General features: G+C 56.0%; 1 protein-coding gene across 1 annotated transcript in view; it reads left to right on the top strand.

Annotated features, from left to right (window-relative positions):
• The window catches only part of KLF13 (KLF transcription factor 13), a 43065-nt gene that overhangs the window by 23389 nt on the left and 5997 nt on the right, over positions 1-13679 (top strand). The window lies entirely within an intron of this gene.

Genomic DNA, 13679 nt, shown 5'->3' with positions numbered 1-13679 from the left:
ACCCAGCAGCTTATCCAGAACTCACTGGCCAGAATCAATTCACAAAACCAATCCTAGCTGCAAGGGAGTCGGGTAGAGAGCGCTTTTACTTGGTACATTGCTGCTGTAAACTCAAGTCATGTTCTCTGGACCAAGAAGATGTTGAGAATGGGTCCTGGGCCAATGTGCACTGAGCTGTCACTGCTGCAGTCTCCAGGTGGGCAATCAGGGAACAGTCTAGTTGGCAAAGGGGGAGATGGGGCGACTGAGAGACAGGGCTCCCAAAGCATTTGAGGACTTTCTCCAGCATTGACTTTCCTAACAAGTGAGACCGCATTAGCCATTCATACTATCTAAGAAGTATTGACTTATGACTCAGAAATAAGCTGTGCGGTCATGGCTCTAGTGACCACAAAAATGTGAGTGAAATGGGTTTTCTGTGATCCATTGTCTGAACTACAGCCACACCTCCTTGGGCTCCTCTTGGCTGCAACAGTTTCCCAGACTTGCCCCGTTTTCCATGACCTCAATCGTTTTGAGGGGTATGTTGTAGAAAGTCCCTCCATTTGCAATTGCCTGATGTTTCTCTCCTGATTAGACTGGGTTTACGGCTATTTGGGGAAAATACCACAGAGCTGAAGTTCCCTCCTCATGACATCGTATGTCAGCAGCAGAATGTCTACGAGACTTACCACTGATATTGCTTTTGAGGCCGGGAACTCTGTCCGGTCAGCTCCAGTGTTCCTATTACTCCACCCCATCATTTTGTAAGTTTCTTGTGTGTGCCCTTCCTAACTTTCTGGCATTACAAGAAGCTTCAGGCTCACCTTATATTTATCCTACTCTAGTTCTCTTATCAGCCACGTCTCCCAGGACCCCTATTTCCTTTTACTAGGAAATGGTATTTAGAAACCAAGATCTGGGCAGCGCGTGTGCCCCTGGGTTGTTGCTACTCCCAGCCCCTCCCAGCGGGCAGAGCTCAGAGCCTTGCCTGAGTCCCAGCTCGTGTGTAGACACATCCCTTTCCCTCCGCGTGACTGGAACTAAGCATGAGTTCTCATGGGGTCTCAGGCTCTGGGGCGGCCCCCCCAGAAAGGGCTCCCGCTTCCCCTGTGCTGGTGTGTAATCCCCTCTCCACCAGCAACTGAGGTGCCTGACATCTACTCTGCTTTTACTGGTCCGTGCAGCCCCAGTGCACACGTGGGAATCTTTTACCCACACTCTTGTGAGAAATGAGGACAGTTGCTTTGGTCTGCAGGCTTCCTGCTTCCAGTCAAAACCTCGTTTTCCCAGATTACTTAGGTCAGCTCCTCTTCCCTGTTCCCTCCTGAGATGCTGTGTCATGCATCTGTGGTGCAGTCAGAGCTGGCTGTCCCAGTCCACATTCCATCCCGGGATCCCACAGCCTCCTTTACATGTTACAAATCTGCCTATGTTGAAATGCACTTTCTGCAGTGTACGCTTCTGGGGGCTCTGACAAGTGCACAGCACCCCGGAATCCACCACCACAGGACCAGGTAGAACAGTCCCAACACCCTAAAATTCCTCCTGGTGGCCAGCCACTCCCCGATACCCCAGCCCCTACCACCCATGACACGCTTTCTGTCCTGACATTTTGCCTTTGGCAGAATGTCACATGAAGAGAATCACACAATATATAGACTTTGTGTCTAGCTTCTTTGACACATTTAATGCATTTAAGATCTGTTGATTTGTGTGTATGTGAGAATCAATAGCTCCTTCCTTTTCGTCATCGAATCTATTCCACTGGATAAACACACCACAATGTACTCATCTATTTAACCTGTACAAAGTGCTTGCTGCCAGCTTTCGCTGATTGTGAATAAAGCTTCTACAAACATTCATGAGTGGCCCGTCAGCACACCCAGGAAAGGCCTAGGACTGGGACTTTTGGGCTGTGTAGTGAGTCTGTGTTTGACTTTCTAAGAAATGGCCAGACTATCCTATAAAGTGACTACACTGCATTGCAGTCTCACCAGCAAGGAGTGAGCATTCTGCTTGCTCTGTGAACACTTAATACTGTCAGCTTTTAGGTTTTAGCCACTTTCATCATCAGTGTGTAGCGCATCTCATTGTTCTACTTTACATTTCCAATGATAAATGATGAATATCTTTGCACAGAGCTGTCTGCCATCTGCATATCTTTTTTTGGTTGACTTCAGATCTTTCGTTCATGTTGAAAATTGTGTGTTGGCGTATTGCTGAGATGTAAGAGTTCTTCATGTAGTCTGGAGACAAGTTGCCTTTGCTTCTGATCAAACCCAAATGAAGAACATTGTGATCAAGTGAATAGACCTGGATTCCAAACCCATGTCCTCGACGCTCCTTGGAGTTTGAGAAAATCCCTGAGAACGCGGACTGAAGGGTAACCCCTGAGCAGCCAGCTGCTGTCAGGGCTGCGTGCGAATCATGGGCCCCCAGAACAAGGTTGTGGTGGCAGGCACGCTGGCTCCCGAAGCAGGGCACTGCCCCCTTCTAGATTGCAAAGAAAAGGGGTGTCGGGGCTTGATGAGGTCCCTCCGTGTGGCTCAGGAAGTGGAGTCCCTTTGGAGGACGGCAGTGATGTGACCGGCCGAATAGAGAGGGAAGAAGTGGAAACATGTGCTCTGCTCAAGAACCCTGGCACAGAACAAGCGGGCTAATGGTCCTTTCTGGGGACTTCGGGGTGTGTGAGTTGGGATGTGTTCTTGGAGGGGAGGAAACTCTTGTCTGGCATCAACCATGGGTATTTTATTATCGCCCTTTTAAAGGGGGCCTTGGGAACGGAAATTTTCCAGTGTGTTGTATAACCCTTCACAAAAGGCTGGGAAACACCTTTATGAAATTCCCAGCATGTGCGCCCCCGCCTGCGAGTGAGTGAGTGCCTCCCGGAGGCCGGAGCTCAGCTCAGTGACGGCGCTGGGTGCCCCGGAGGCCAGCCCGGTCTGTGAGCAGGGGTCTGGGTGACACTGTCACTGACTTGTCATAGAATTTTGTACTGTCTGCACACACGTGTGTGTGGTCACAGGCAATTCAGTGAGCTAGCGTTTGCATTCTTAAGAAGCACATCGGTGGAAAAGAGTAGCAATGTGGACGGGACCCTCACTCACGCACCCGTCTCCCCAGGGTCCTGGCCATGTCTGCTCCCTGCAGTCCTAGCTCGCACATGTCCCCTGTGTGTGGGGACACTGAGGCTCAGCCGCTTGCAGGTCTGCTTTCTCCTGTGCTCACGTGAGTGGGACAAGCCTAGAAGTAGGCCCTGTCTGTGCTTCAGAGCACCTTGGAGGTAGCGAGTCCCCACGTTCATCCTCCCTTTGTCTGCCTGCCCACCCGGACCATGAAGTGGGGTTTCAGTGATGGAGAGGGTGGTGCCAAGGAGCACTGAGTCCCCCACACTCCACCTTGAGGTCCTGGGGGAAGGAGGCAGGGCACAGGACAGGTAAGAGGTGGCAAAGCTGTCCAGGAAGGTGACACTCCAGCCCCAGGGCTTGTGGTGGCAGGAGGAGGGATGCTGAGTGACACCTGCTTTTCTCCCTGGTTGGTGTCCCCAGGGTCCACTTCCTTAGCAGCCTATTCTAGGCCAGGCCGGAGAAGGGCAGAGGGACAGGGCGTGAGGAGGAAGGGATGCTCCAGGAGAGGCAACGGCAGACCTGGCCAGGCCAGTGATGGGAAAGGGACCAGCTCTTGTCCCCTGAGCCTCAAAGGCCCCCAGGGGCACCTGTCTTTCTGCTGGGCAGAGTGGGTTTGGTCAGGTGGGCGGGGCTGGGTGCAGAGGGCGGCATGTGGCTGGGACACAGTCAGGCCTAAGCCAGGCTCACCGAGGGGCCAGCCTCTGGCCCAGCAGCCTGTGCTCTGCAAGCGGTTTCATAAACGCAGTAATTTTCCCGGAACACAAATTGGTCCAAGTGGCCAAGGCCAGCCGGCAGCAGCCGGGCCTGGAGACCTGGCTGCTGGAAGCTTCTTTTCTACCCTCTTCGACTGTTCCAGAAAAGTTGGTCAGTGACCACCCTTTCATTTTTTTATTTTTTATTTTTTGGCATTATTCTCTTTAAAAACCGAAGGCATCTCAGGACTACAGTGAAACTATAGCACTTGCTTATTTTTTTAAATGTTTTATTTATTTATTTTTTAGAGAAAGGGGAAGGGAAGGAAAAAGAGGGAGAGAAACATCACTGTGTGGGTGCCTCTCATGCACCCCCTACTGGGGACCTGGTCCACAACCCAGGCATGTGCCCTGACTGGGAATTGAACCTGCGACCCTTTGGTTCACAAGTGGGCGTTCAATCCAGAGCCACAGCAGCCAGGGCTAGGCCTTGCTCATTTTGATTTGCATTTATCTGCTTTGTGAGGCCAGCTCTGGAAAGGACATCGTTGTGCTGTGTTCTGTTTAAATGCTCAGGACATTGTTTCCTGAGGGAAAGGCAGGCTTAGGCTATGCACACCTGGAGTGGCCGTAGGTGCTGGGCTTCAAGCAAGGTCCCCACCCCCCCGCCCCGAGGGGGCCACTTCTTAGCTCCCTGGTTTTGAGTGCGCAGCCTCGGGACACTCAGCCCTTCTCACCCGCAGGGCCTCTTGCAAAAGGGCCATCCTGCTTCTTCCACATGGCAGGTGTGGCCACAGGGGATTGGCGGCTGCCTGCCCAGGGCCCCATGGGCAGATGGGGGGCTGCTGGCCCTTCCTGAGGAGTGGAGGCTCCAGCGTGCCCGGGGAGGTGGGGGGGACCGCATGGTGCACATTGGGGGTGGCGCCTCTCAGCACGGAGTGTGCTGGGCCTCAGCGACCTCGTCCTGAATCTGGATGGTTTTGCTTTGGCACCCATCTCTGAGATGGTAGCGGCCGAGGTCAGCTGGATCAGCCTGTTGCAGCAGTGCCTGCCCCAGCGTGTGACCGTGGCCAGGTCATGTGGTCCCGCCACAGTTCCCGTCTCTGAGATGGTGTCTGTCTTTCACCCTCCCACCCCGGCCTGGTGGAGACACACGAGCTGGCGCGTGGCCCACTAAAAGCCGCACACCTGTGAAGCTGTGTGTCTGCAGATGTCTGTGGAACAGTCCCCGTGAGGCCCACCCGGGAGGCGGAGGGGAGAGGACTGGAGGAGGAGGAAGTGAGGGCTGGGGGAGGGGAGACACAGGAAGCGGAAGTGGGACAGATGGTTGCCAAAGGCTCTACCGAGGGGCCCCTTCCTTTGTTGCCCAGAGAGCCGGGCGCCCTGGGGTGCAGAACAGGGCACGTGTCAGCAGGCAGGGGGTCTGCTCGCTCTGCTCCGTGCCCTCTCCCAGGGGCTCAGCTGACCTCGAAGGGTTTGGTTCCTTTGGGGGAGGGCACGTGTGGGTGGCCCCAGGTTGGCTGAGGGCTTTTTTAGGTCAAGGCTTCTCTGTGAGTCTCTGTGGACCTGCCCAGGTGCCAGCTGGACCAGCTCACCTGGGGAGGAAGAGCCCGCGGCCGGAGGGCACCTGTCTCATCCCCCGCCCCCCAGGTCACGTGAGCGAGAGGGTGGACAGAGCAATTTCTCTGACAAGAGCCCAGCATCAGGAGCCTGAAGGGGCCTCCAACAACATCATTACAACCCGGAGCCCTGCTGCTGTTCAGATTCTCCTCCAGTGCCTTTCAAATTGAAAGCGCCGTCCAGCAAAACCATCTGCAGCGTGACCCAGGGGCTCCTGAGCCCTGGCACGCTGCCCTGGGGGCACATCTGCCTTGGCTGCTGTTTCTGTGTCTCTCCTGCTCCAGGAAACCGTCCTTGCCCTTCTGAGGAGAGTGTCCTTGAAGGGAGCCGCGGTGGGAGTCTTGGAGGTAGCACGCGGCCTGAGCGGGCCTCTCCGCGGCCTCGCTGCGAGCTGCCTGCTCTGAAACTGGCAGCCTTTGGGGCTCCCATTTCCTGGTGTGCCGTCGGCGCTTGTTTTTATTTTTTGGAATGGGCAAACACATTCGTGCGTCCCGAAATCCGAGGGGTTTCAGTGGCTTTCCAAGGAAGGTTCTCCCCAGGCCCCTTGTCCTCCACCCAGCCCGCTAGCTGTCTGATCACGGATAAATCTCCTTCGTTTTTTCAAAAAAAATTTATTGATTGATTTTAGACAGAGAAAGGGGGAGAGTTAGAGAGATAGAGAGAGCGAAACATCTACTCGTGTTTCTACTTATCCATGCATTTACTGATTGATTCTTGTATGTGCCCTGACCGGGAATCAAACCTGCAACGTTGGCCTATCGAGACGACACTCTGACCAACTGAGCTGCCCAGCCAGGGCCCGGTTCCCCTCTCAGGGATCCTCCCACAGGGGCTTTCTTCATTCAGCGTGCATGCGTGTGCACACATGTGCACTCGCCATTTATCTACTTCAGTTCAGAAAGAACTCATTCTGCCTTTCGTGCCCTTACACGGGTGTCCGTCTCTCATTTAACAGGCCCCAGCGGGAGGGCAGGAGTTCTCTGGAGGGCGGGCCGCACGAAACATCGAGCACACGTCCCATTTTGTTAGGTGTGCAGGTGTGTTTGTAGAATAGTTTCCCGACATTGAGTTGTGGTGTCAAAGGGTGCGCCCACTCAGCACTTTGGTAGAGGTCCTGGCAGTTTGTACTTCCGTCAGCCGAGTGCAGGACTGCCGGTCCCCGCTGCCTCCCCACCCTGAGAGGTAACGAGTGGGATTTCGGCCAGGCGCAGTTGGCGGCGGCTTACAGACGGTCGCCAGGGAGCATCTTTTCAGCGTCTGATCGTCCTTTGTGTTTTCTTTTTCCGAGTGATCACTTACAACCTCTGCCCACTTTTCTGTTGGGTGTTGAGTTTTCCTTCTAATTTCTGTGAGTTCTCATTAGATTGGACATCAACCCTTTGTCCTATGAGCTGCAAATTCTCCCCCCGCACCCAGTAATAAGCCTTTGTTTATGGGGACTCTGTCTATGGAGAAGTGTTTGGCACTTTTGTAGTCTAATTTATCATTTTGTAGTCAAATGTATCAATCTCTGCGTCGATGACTTCCAGACTTGACCGTCTCTGTCTTACGAATGAACGTCCTCATGTTTTCTTCCAGGACCTTGGTGGTTCTGCCCTCCCACTGAAATTTTTAACACGATTGGGCTTCATCCTTGCATAGGGGGTGAAGCACGGGCCTTCCTTGGTCCTGACACCTTTTCTGGCTGCCCCTCCCTTCCCGGATGAGCTGTCACTTTATGCTAAACCCTGTCCCCACTGCTCTGCTCCCCTGGCCATTTAGCTATCAGACTGTGTGACAACGCGTTGACTGTTGGATGGCCCGGTCCCGCCCCCTGTCCATCATTCTTCTTTCTCAGAGTTCCTCTGGCTGTTTCTCTGTGTTTCTTTTTCTGCATGAATTTTGGGATCGGATGGTCCTCTTGCAAAACCAAGCAAAGCAATGACAGCAGTGCGTCCTTTAAAACTGTGCCGTGCGGCCACTGGAGACCACGTGTGGGGGGAAGGAGGGTCTTCTCCGTCAGTCTGCGCCCGAGGCTGTGTGTGGCGTCTCCAGCCAGGCGCCCCCGCCCTTCATGTCCCGCCAGCTCCAGCTTGTGCAACAGCCTGAAGGAGCTGGTGACCAGCCACACTCCTGAGCCCACAACAGCAGATGGGCTGGCCCCAGGGCACGGGCCCTTGGGGCCGAGATATGAGGGCCGCCTGACCAGGCACCAGTGGGCCACCGCGGTCGTGGGGACATCAGTGGGGGCGCACGCGCACAGCCCAGGAGCCCTGCTGGTGAGAGCAGGGTCTCATGGGAGCATGTGCGTTCTCTCATTAATTCTCATGGGGAGATGACAACCTGTGAGGCCGTCGACATGAGCTGGGGCAGGGGGGGCTTCCTCGCCTGCCGCAGGCCACCTTCTAGGGCCACCTGTGTCCCTCTGGCCCTGGGCCACACTTGTGTGTTGGTGGGAGACGTGGCCGCTGGGCCATGTCAGCCCTGTCTGTGGACACCTGTGAACCACTGGTGTTTTTAGTGAGAGGGAGAGCGGCCGAGTGGGCCTCTAGAGCATGTAGGCAGTCCCCTCCCCCGCAGCACAGGCCTTCCTGGGGTGCGCTGGAGGCTGGCGGGCGATCAGCCCCATCGCGTTGGCCTCCTGCCCCCCAAGCCCCAGCGGGAAGGCAGGCGGATTTGTGGCAGGAAGAGCAGGGCCATCCTGAGGTTGGGAGATGGAAGTGGCCCCGAGCCAGCGGCCACCAACCAGAGCCACCTATTGATGAATGGAGCCCAGTTGCCGGCGGTGAGTGGCCAGGGTGTGGACGCCGGGCCTGGGAGCCTGGGAAGAGGGCTGTCTGGGGAGGCCCGGCTCTGAGCCTCCCTCTGACTCTGAGCAGCCCCTCCCCCCAGCCCTCCCACATGCACCCAGATCCCTGTGCTCCCTGAGGCCTGGTCATGTGATCAGGGGCACCCCTGTTAAGCTGATGGATCCATTTGCTCTTCTCTGGGGAGGGGGGAGGGCACAGGGCAGAGATCAGGCTTCTGTGTCCCTTTCCTCCAGCCTCCCACCTGGGAGCCACCAGCCACCGACACCGACACCCCCGCCCCCCCAACAAAGGTCTGCAGCAGGTTCTGGCAGGAAAGGCCCGAGACTGCCCGCCAGAGGCTCCCAGGTGGGAAGGAAACGCAGGGGTGGCTCCTGCTGCTGCCGCTGCAGCCAGGGGGTCCCCTCACCAGCAGGGGCTGCCGGTTTGGCCTGGGCAGGACGCAGCGGTTGAGATGATAACTGGGAGCAGGCAGGCCCTCGGGACAGGAGGGGAGGGGAGGGCAGAGCAGGCGGCTGGAGGGGGGTCTCCCCACGGCCAAGGCCCTGGCTGAGCCCAGGTTTGAGCTGGAAGCTGCCACTCCGGGGACTGCACCTGCTGCAGGCTCCACAGGGGCGGAGAGGCCCCTACCCGGCCCCTGGGCCGCTCCTGGGAGGGAACACGCCGTCCGGCCCAGCCCGCAGCTTGGGCAACAGAGGGCCTGGGACACCCTGTTCCCTGATAAGATGAGGCAATCGCTCTCTGCTGCCTGGCCAGGGCACCGGGGACATTTATGTAACCCCGCCCCACGCCCTGGGCCCTCTGCCACCGGGTCCCCCAGCTGCACTGCGCTGTGCACCCCGCCCTCTGCCATCCCCCCTCCCGGCACCCCGCCTCCCCGCAGCCCCACCCCCACTTTGCTCCCAGGGCCCTGAATGTCCCCGTCCTGCACTGACCAGTCACCACCCCTCCCCGCCCCCGGCCAGACACCCTGCTTCCAGATACCCACTAGCTCCTCCACCCCCCACCCCTGCAAGACCTGGCCCCTCCCCCAGCCCCTGGGACCCCACGGCTCCCTCCACCCTGCCTCCCCCTCCCTGTCCACCCAGCACCCCACAAGATGTGAACTCGGCCCCCCTTCCTCTCACCCTGCCCTGCACAAGCCCCTCAGCATCCTGTCCCACGGCCCCTCCTGCAAACAGCCCTTGCTCCCGACAGGGCGGGCAGCCGCGTGGAGGGGGGCTGCTCCCATGGAGGCTTCTGGGTGCCATCGAGGGCAGGCAGTGCTCCCTTCGGGGTCCTGGAGTAATCGGGGAGGGCCAGGGTCACTCCAGGGGGACTGTGCTGTCCCTGTGGCAGTACCCTGAGGCTGACACCACCCGCCCCCCATCCTGCACCAGGGAGCAGGCAGGTATGGAATCTGAGCTCCAAAAGGAGGAAGCTGTTCAGTACATGGGGTCGACTTTCCGTAAGGCCCCCACCCACCCCGGGGGGCACTCAGCACCGCCCAGCACCCAGGGTGGGTCCCCAGAGGCAGGGTGTTTCGAGTGAGGTCCAGGAACACCCGTCTGTCATCGAGACCATCCCCGGGGCCAAGAGATGAAAACTGTTTTCACAATAATAGTATTATTGGTCCTTCTTTCTCTTCAGACAATACAATGGAATATTCCAGAGGCTCTGTGCTGCGTGGTGACATCACTGGAATGAGGGCTGAAGTTTAAATGTGTTTCCGTTTAAATCAGTGGGCACCAGCCCCGTACACCAGCGCTGTGAGCCCCTCACTGCTGGGGGTGTGCGAAGTGCTGTCCCCTCCCCAGGCTGCCGTTCCCTTCCCGGCTGCTGCCCCTCGTCGGCCTCCTGGGGGCCATGGGAGCGTCCCGCCCAGAGGCCGGCCTAGCCAGGCCCTGGTGCAGCTCCATGCTAGTGGTAATCACAGCTTCTAAATGCTTCACCCAGAGGCCTGTGGGCCAGTCTCCCTTCGGGGACCGGGCAGACCCAGCATAGCGACTGGAGCCAGGAGGACCCTGTCTGTTTGCGTCACAGCCGCAGCCACAGCCACGGCCCCAGGGCCGGGCCTCGGGTTTGCGCTCCAGGTGTTGAGCTGCTGAGGCCGGGCAGGCCACGAGCTGTGTGCTGGCACGTGGGGCCTCGGGCTTCCCCCACCTCCCACGCCAGGCCTGCAGCACGGAGCCTGTCTGTAATGAACACCCCCCTGACTCCGCGTGCCCCCCAGGGGTATAAGCAGAAGGATTCCCAAGGAAAGGAGAAGCCCCCAGCGAAGGCCTGGGCCTTATTAATAAACAAGTGAGGGCGAGTCCCAGTTTGCTGGTGCCCCTGCCCTCCAAGCTGAGGAGACCTAGTTGGTGGGAGGGGCGGACAAGAGAAACAGTAATTAATAAGCAACATTTTCTGGAGTCAGCGCTTGGCGTTTGCCCGGCGCGGGACCAGGGGCTGGTGGTGGACCTCAGGGGAAGGGTGGGCGCGGCGTTCGTTCCCTGCGGCTGCCAAGAGTGACCACAGGCTTGCAACAGAAATGGGCCCTTTCACCCTGGGGGTGGGGCAGAAGGCTGCAATTGAGACGTTGGTGGTGTGAGACCCTTCCGGAGGTTCCGGGTGGGAAGGCGTCGCCAGCATGGCTCCCTCTTCTAGGGACACCAGTGACCTGTACCTTAGTTATATCCGCAAAGTTTTTTTTTTAACATATATATTTTTAATCCTCACCCAAGGATATGTTTATTGATTTAAGACAGAGAGAGGAAAAGGGAAACAAGAGGAAAAAAAGACTGGTATGAGAGAGAAGCATGAATTGGTTGCCTCCCATACACGCCCCAACAGGGTGTTGAACCCACCACCTAGGTATGTGCCCTGAGTGGGAATTGAACTCGCAGCCTTTTGGTGTACAGGAGGGTGCTCCAACCAACTGAGCCCCCCGACCAGGGCTGCCAAGACTCTTTTTGCTACAGAAGGACACATTCAGAGGTTTCAAGACTTGGACATACCTCTTGGGGGCGCTATCGAGCCACTACCGGTAAAGAGGTGCTTGTCTGAGGCCACACCCATCGATGTACCACAGACACAGGGGCTGATGCACTTGGTGTGTGCACCAAACTCTCGAACTCAGCACCCGGTCCCAGGAGATGAAACCGTGCTTTTGAATGTGGACCTTTCCAAGCATAATAACAAATGTACGTTGTGATTTTCCGACGGTGGAATCAGCCTACCGCTGATTTCTCAAACGTTTTCGTTGACAAAATTCCCCCCGCCACCCCTTCCTGGGGTCCATTAGCAATTTATTCAATTCCGATGTTTCTTTGAACGCGGTTTGGGAAACTGTGCCTAAATATTTAAAGATTTCTATTTCAACATTCTTATTTTCAGTGTTATCAAGGCAGTACGTGCCTACGATTTCTTTTTAAAAAAAGACACATAACGCAGAAGAGCTTATAACAACAACAAAATAATCCCGTTCTCAATCCAGCCTTGTTCTCAAGAGACCAACACTGCTCTGATTTTCATTATCTCTTTCCATTTTTGTTACTTCCATAAATAAGCTAAAGGTTCCTACCTCTTCCCTCAACTCCGCCTGTGAATGGATGGATGTCGTCTGAATTATCTGGTTGATTACTCCTGTAACCAGAACCTCATTTAGGGATTTCCTTTGGGCACACACGTGTGAGCCTCTCCATTTCCCCGAAATCCACATTCTCTGCGGGGGCCATGAGTCAGCTGTGTGGGCTTCGTCCTGAAGACGCAGAGATTCCAAACACTGACAACTAGGTTATGGCACATGTGACCGAGACCGCATGAAGTAAGATCCCTTCCCCAGGCCGGGCCCTGCCCCTTCTGCCTCCTCGTGGGGCTGTTGTGAGGAATAAAAAAAACATAGAAAAAGCCCCTAGAACAGAGCGTGGCTCAGAGTGCTCGCTGATTGCTCATAAGCATGTGGCCCTTTAGTTTGCTTCATACACTGCAATTGTCTGACAAGGCTTCTGTTTTTCCTGGAGTTTCTAATTGCCTCTTTTTTCCCCTCTTTTTCACCAGAGGTGACATGAAATGTAATTGGCCTCATGGTCATACTCACTGAGGCATGGGGCTCTCACCGTGTGTGTCCCGCCGTCTGGTCCAGTGTCCCCCCACCCCAGGCTCCGCTTCATTCTTGTCCTGAGACCCTCCCCACCCCCACCTCCATTGTTTACTCCCTCCTCTGACTTCTTGTTTTTTTTTTCCCCCCTCATTTTTACTAGAGTGTGAGAGGTTGGCTTGAAAGGGCCTGCTCATCTTTCATCCAGTGTGACTTAGGAAGAGCCCGTATCTGTTGTCCCAGCTCTGCCCCCTCATATGTCCTATTGTGCCTTCAGTCATTTCCTCTCCCCCTTTTTTTTCTTTTATTTACTCACTGTTATCTGCGGCACCCCCAGGATTGACTCCCCATGACTCTGGACTTCCAGCTTCCACTGTCTGTAACAATCACAAATCTTTGGGAAATGCTTTCCTATTTGTTTCCACTCCCCCCCCCCACACACACACACCCTTCTCCCTAAAACATAAAATCAACGAGCACAGCAAATACAGCCACACACAGCCCTCCACTGCAGCGTGACTAGGCGGACCATGCGGGTGACATATTTTCTAGAGTTCTTTTTCTGTTCTTTCTTTCCTGGGATATTTTCTCGAGTACATTTCAAGCTTATCCATGGAATTTGTGTTTGGGCAAAGACACTCTGCATTTCTAAACACTTTTTTTTTTTTTGTTCTCTGGACTTCTTTTTTATGGTCTCCTGTTTGCCTCAGGCATCGAGTTTTGTCTGTAATTGCTCTCAGAATGCTCGGCAGGATTTTCAGGTTAACGTTCTCTTCTGTTCACTGGCTTCATTCTTCTTCCGCTGGGGGCAGTGGTTTTGTGGCTCTCAGCCTTTTCCTTGGAGGCCTCTGGTTTTCCTCAGCCATCTAGCTGTCCTTGGGTGTCTGTTTATATTTAAGTTTGATGGGCAACTTTGGGGCGTGTGGCATGGATTTATTTGCTCAGCCAGGCACAGGTGGTCTGGCTTCAAGGGCCTGTGATAGTGGGGGGAGGTGGCAGCGTGGCCACCTCAGTGCCAGGAGGTCTGCACTCTGGGGTTCAGAACATGCCGGGGTCCATGCAGGCCTGGCTCTGCAGTGAGCAAGGATGGGGGGAGGGGAGGGGTGTTGGCAGTAGCTGACCTTCGCTCCTTCTCTGCCTGGGTGTTCCCGGGCAGCCACCCTTGTCCGGGACCCCGCTTGGCTCTGCAGGAGCCCGTTAGTTTCCTGTCCTGTTGGCCACACTGAGGCCTCTGTGAACAGGAGCAGCAGGCTCAGGTCCGGAAATCACCTGGGTAGACGCCCCCATGCCACACCCGAGGGGCAGGGCTGAACTGAGGAGGGTGCCAGGGTCTGTCCACAGGCCCTGCAGGGGTTGAAGGCCAGCAGAGGGCAACGGGACTCCCCCAGGGGTCCCAGCCCTCACTGGGCCC

Source organism: Artibeus jamaicensis, unplaced genomic scaffold (assembly GCF_021234435.1).
Source record: "Artibeus jamaicensis isolate MK-2021 breed Jamaican fruit bat unplaced genomic scaffold, CSHL_Jam_final scaffold_612, whole genome shotgun sequence".
In the NCBI taxonomy this organism is placed as follows: domain Eukaryota; kingdom Metazoa; phylum Chordata; class Mammalia; order Chiroptera; family Phyllostomidae; genus Artibeus; species Artibeus jamaicensis.
The sequence above is the reverse complement of the archived record's forward strand: the minus strand, read 5'-3'. Positions and strand labels throughout refer to the sequence as shown.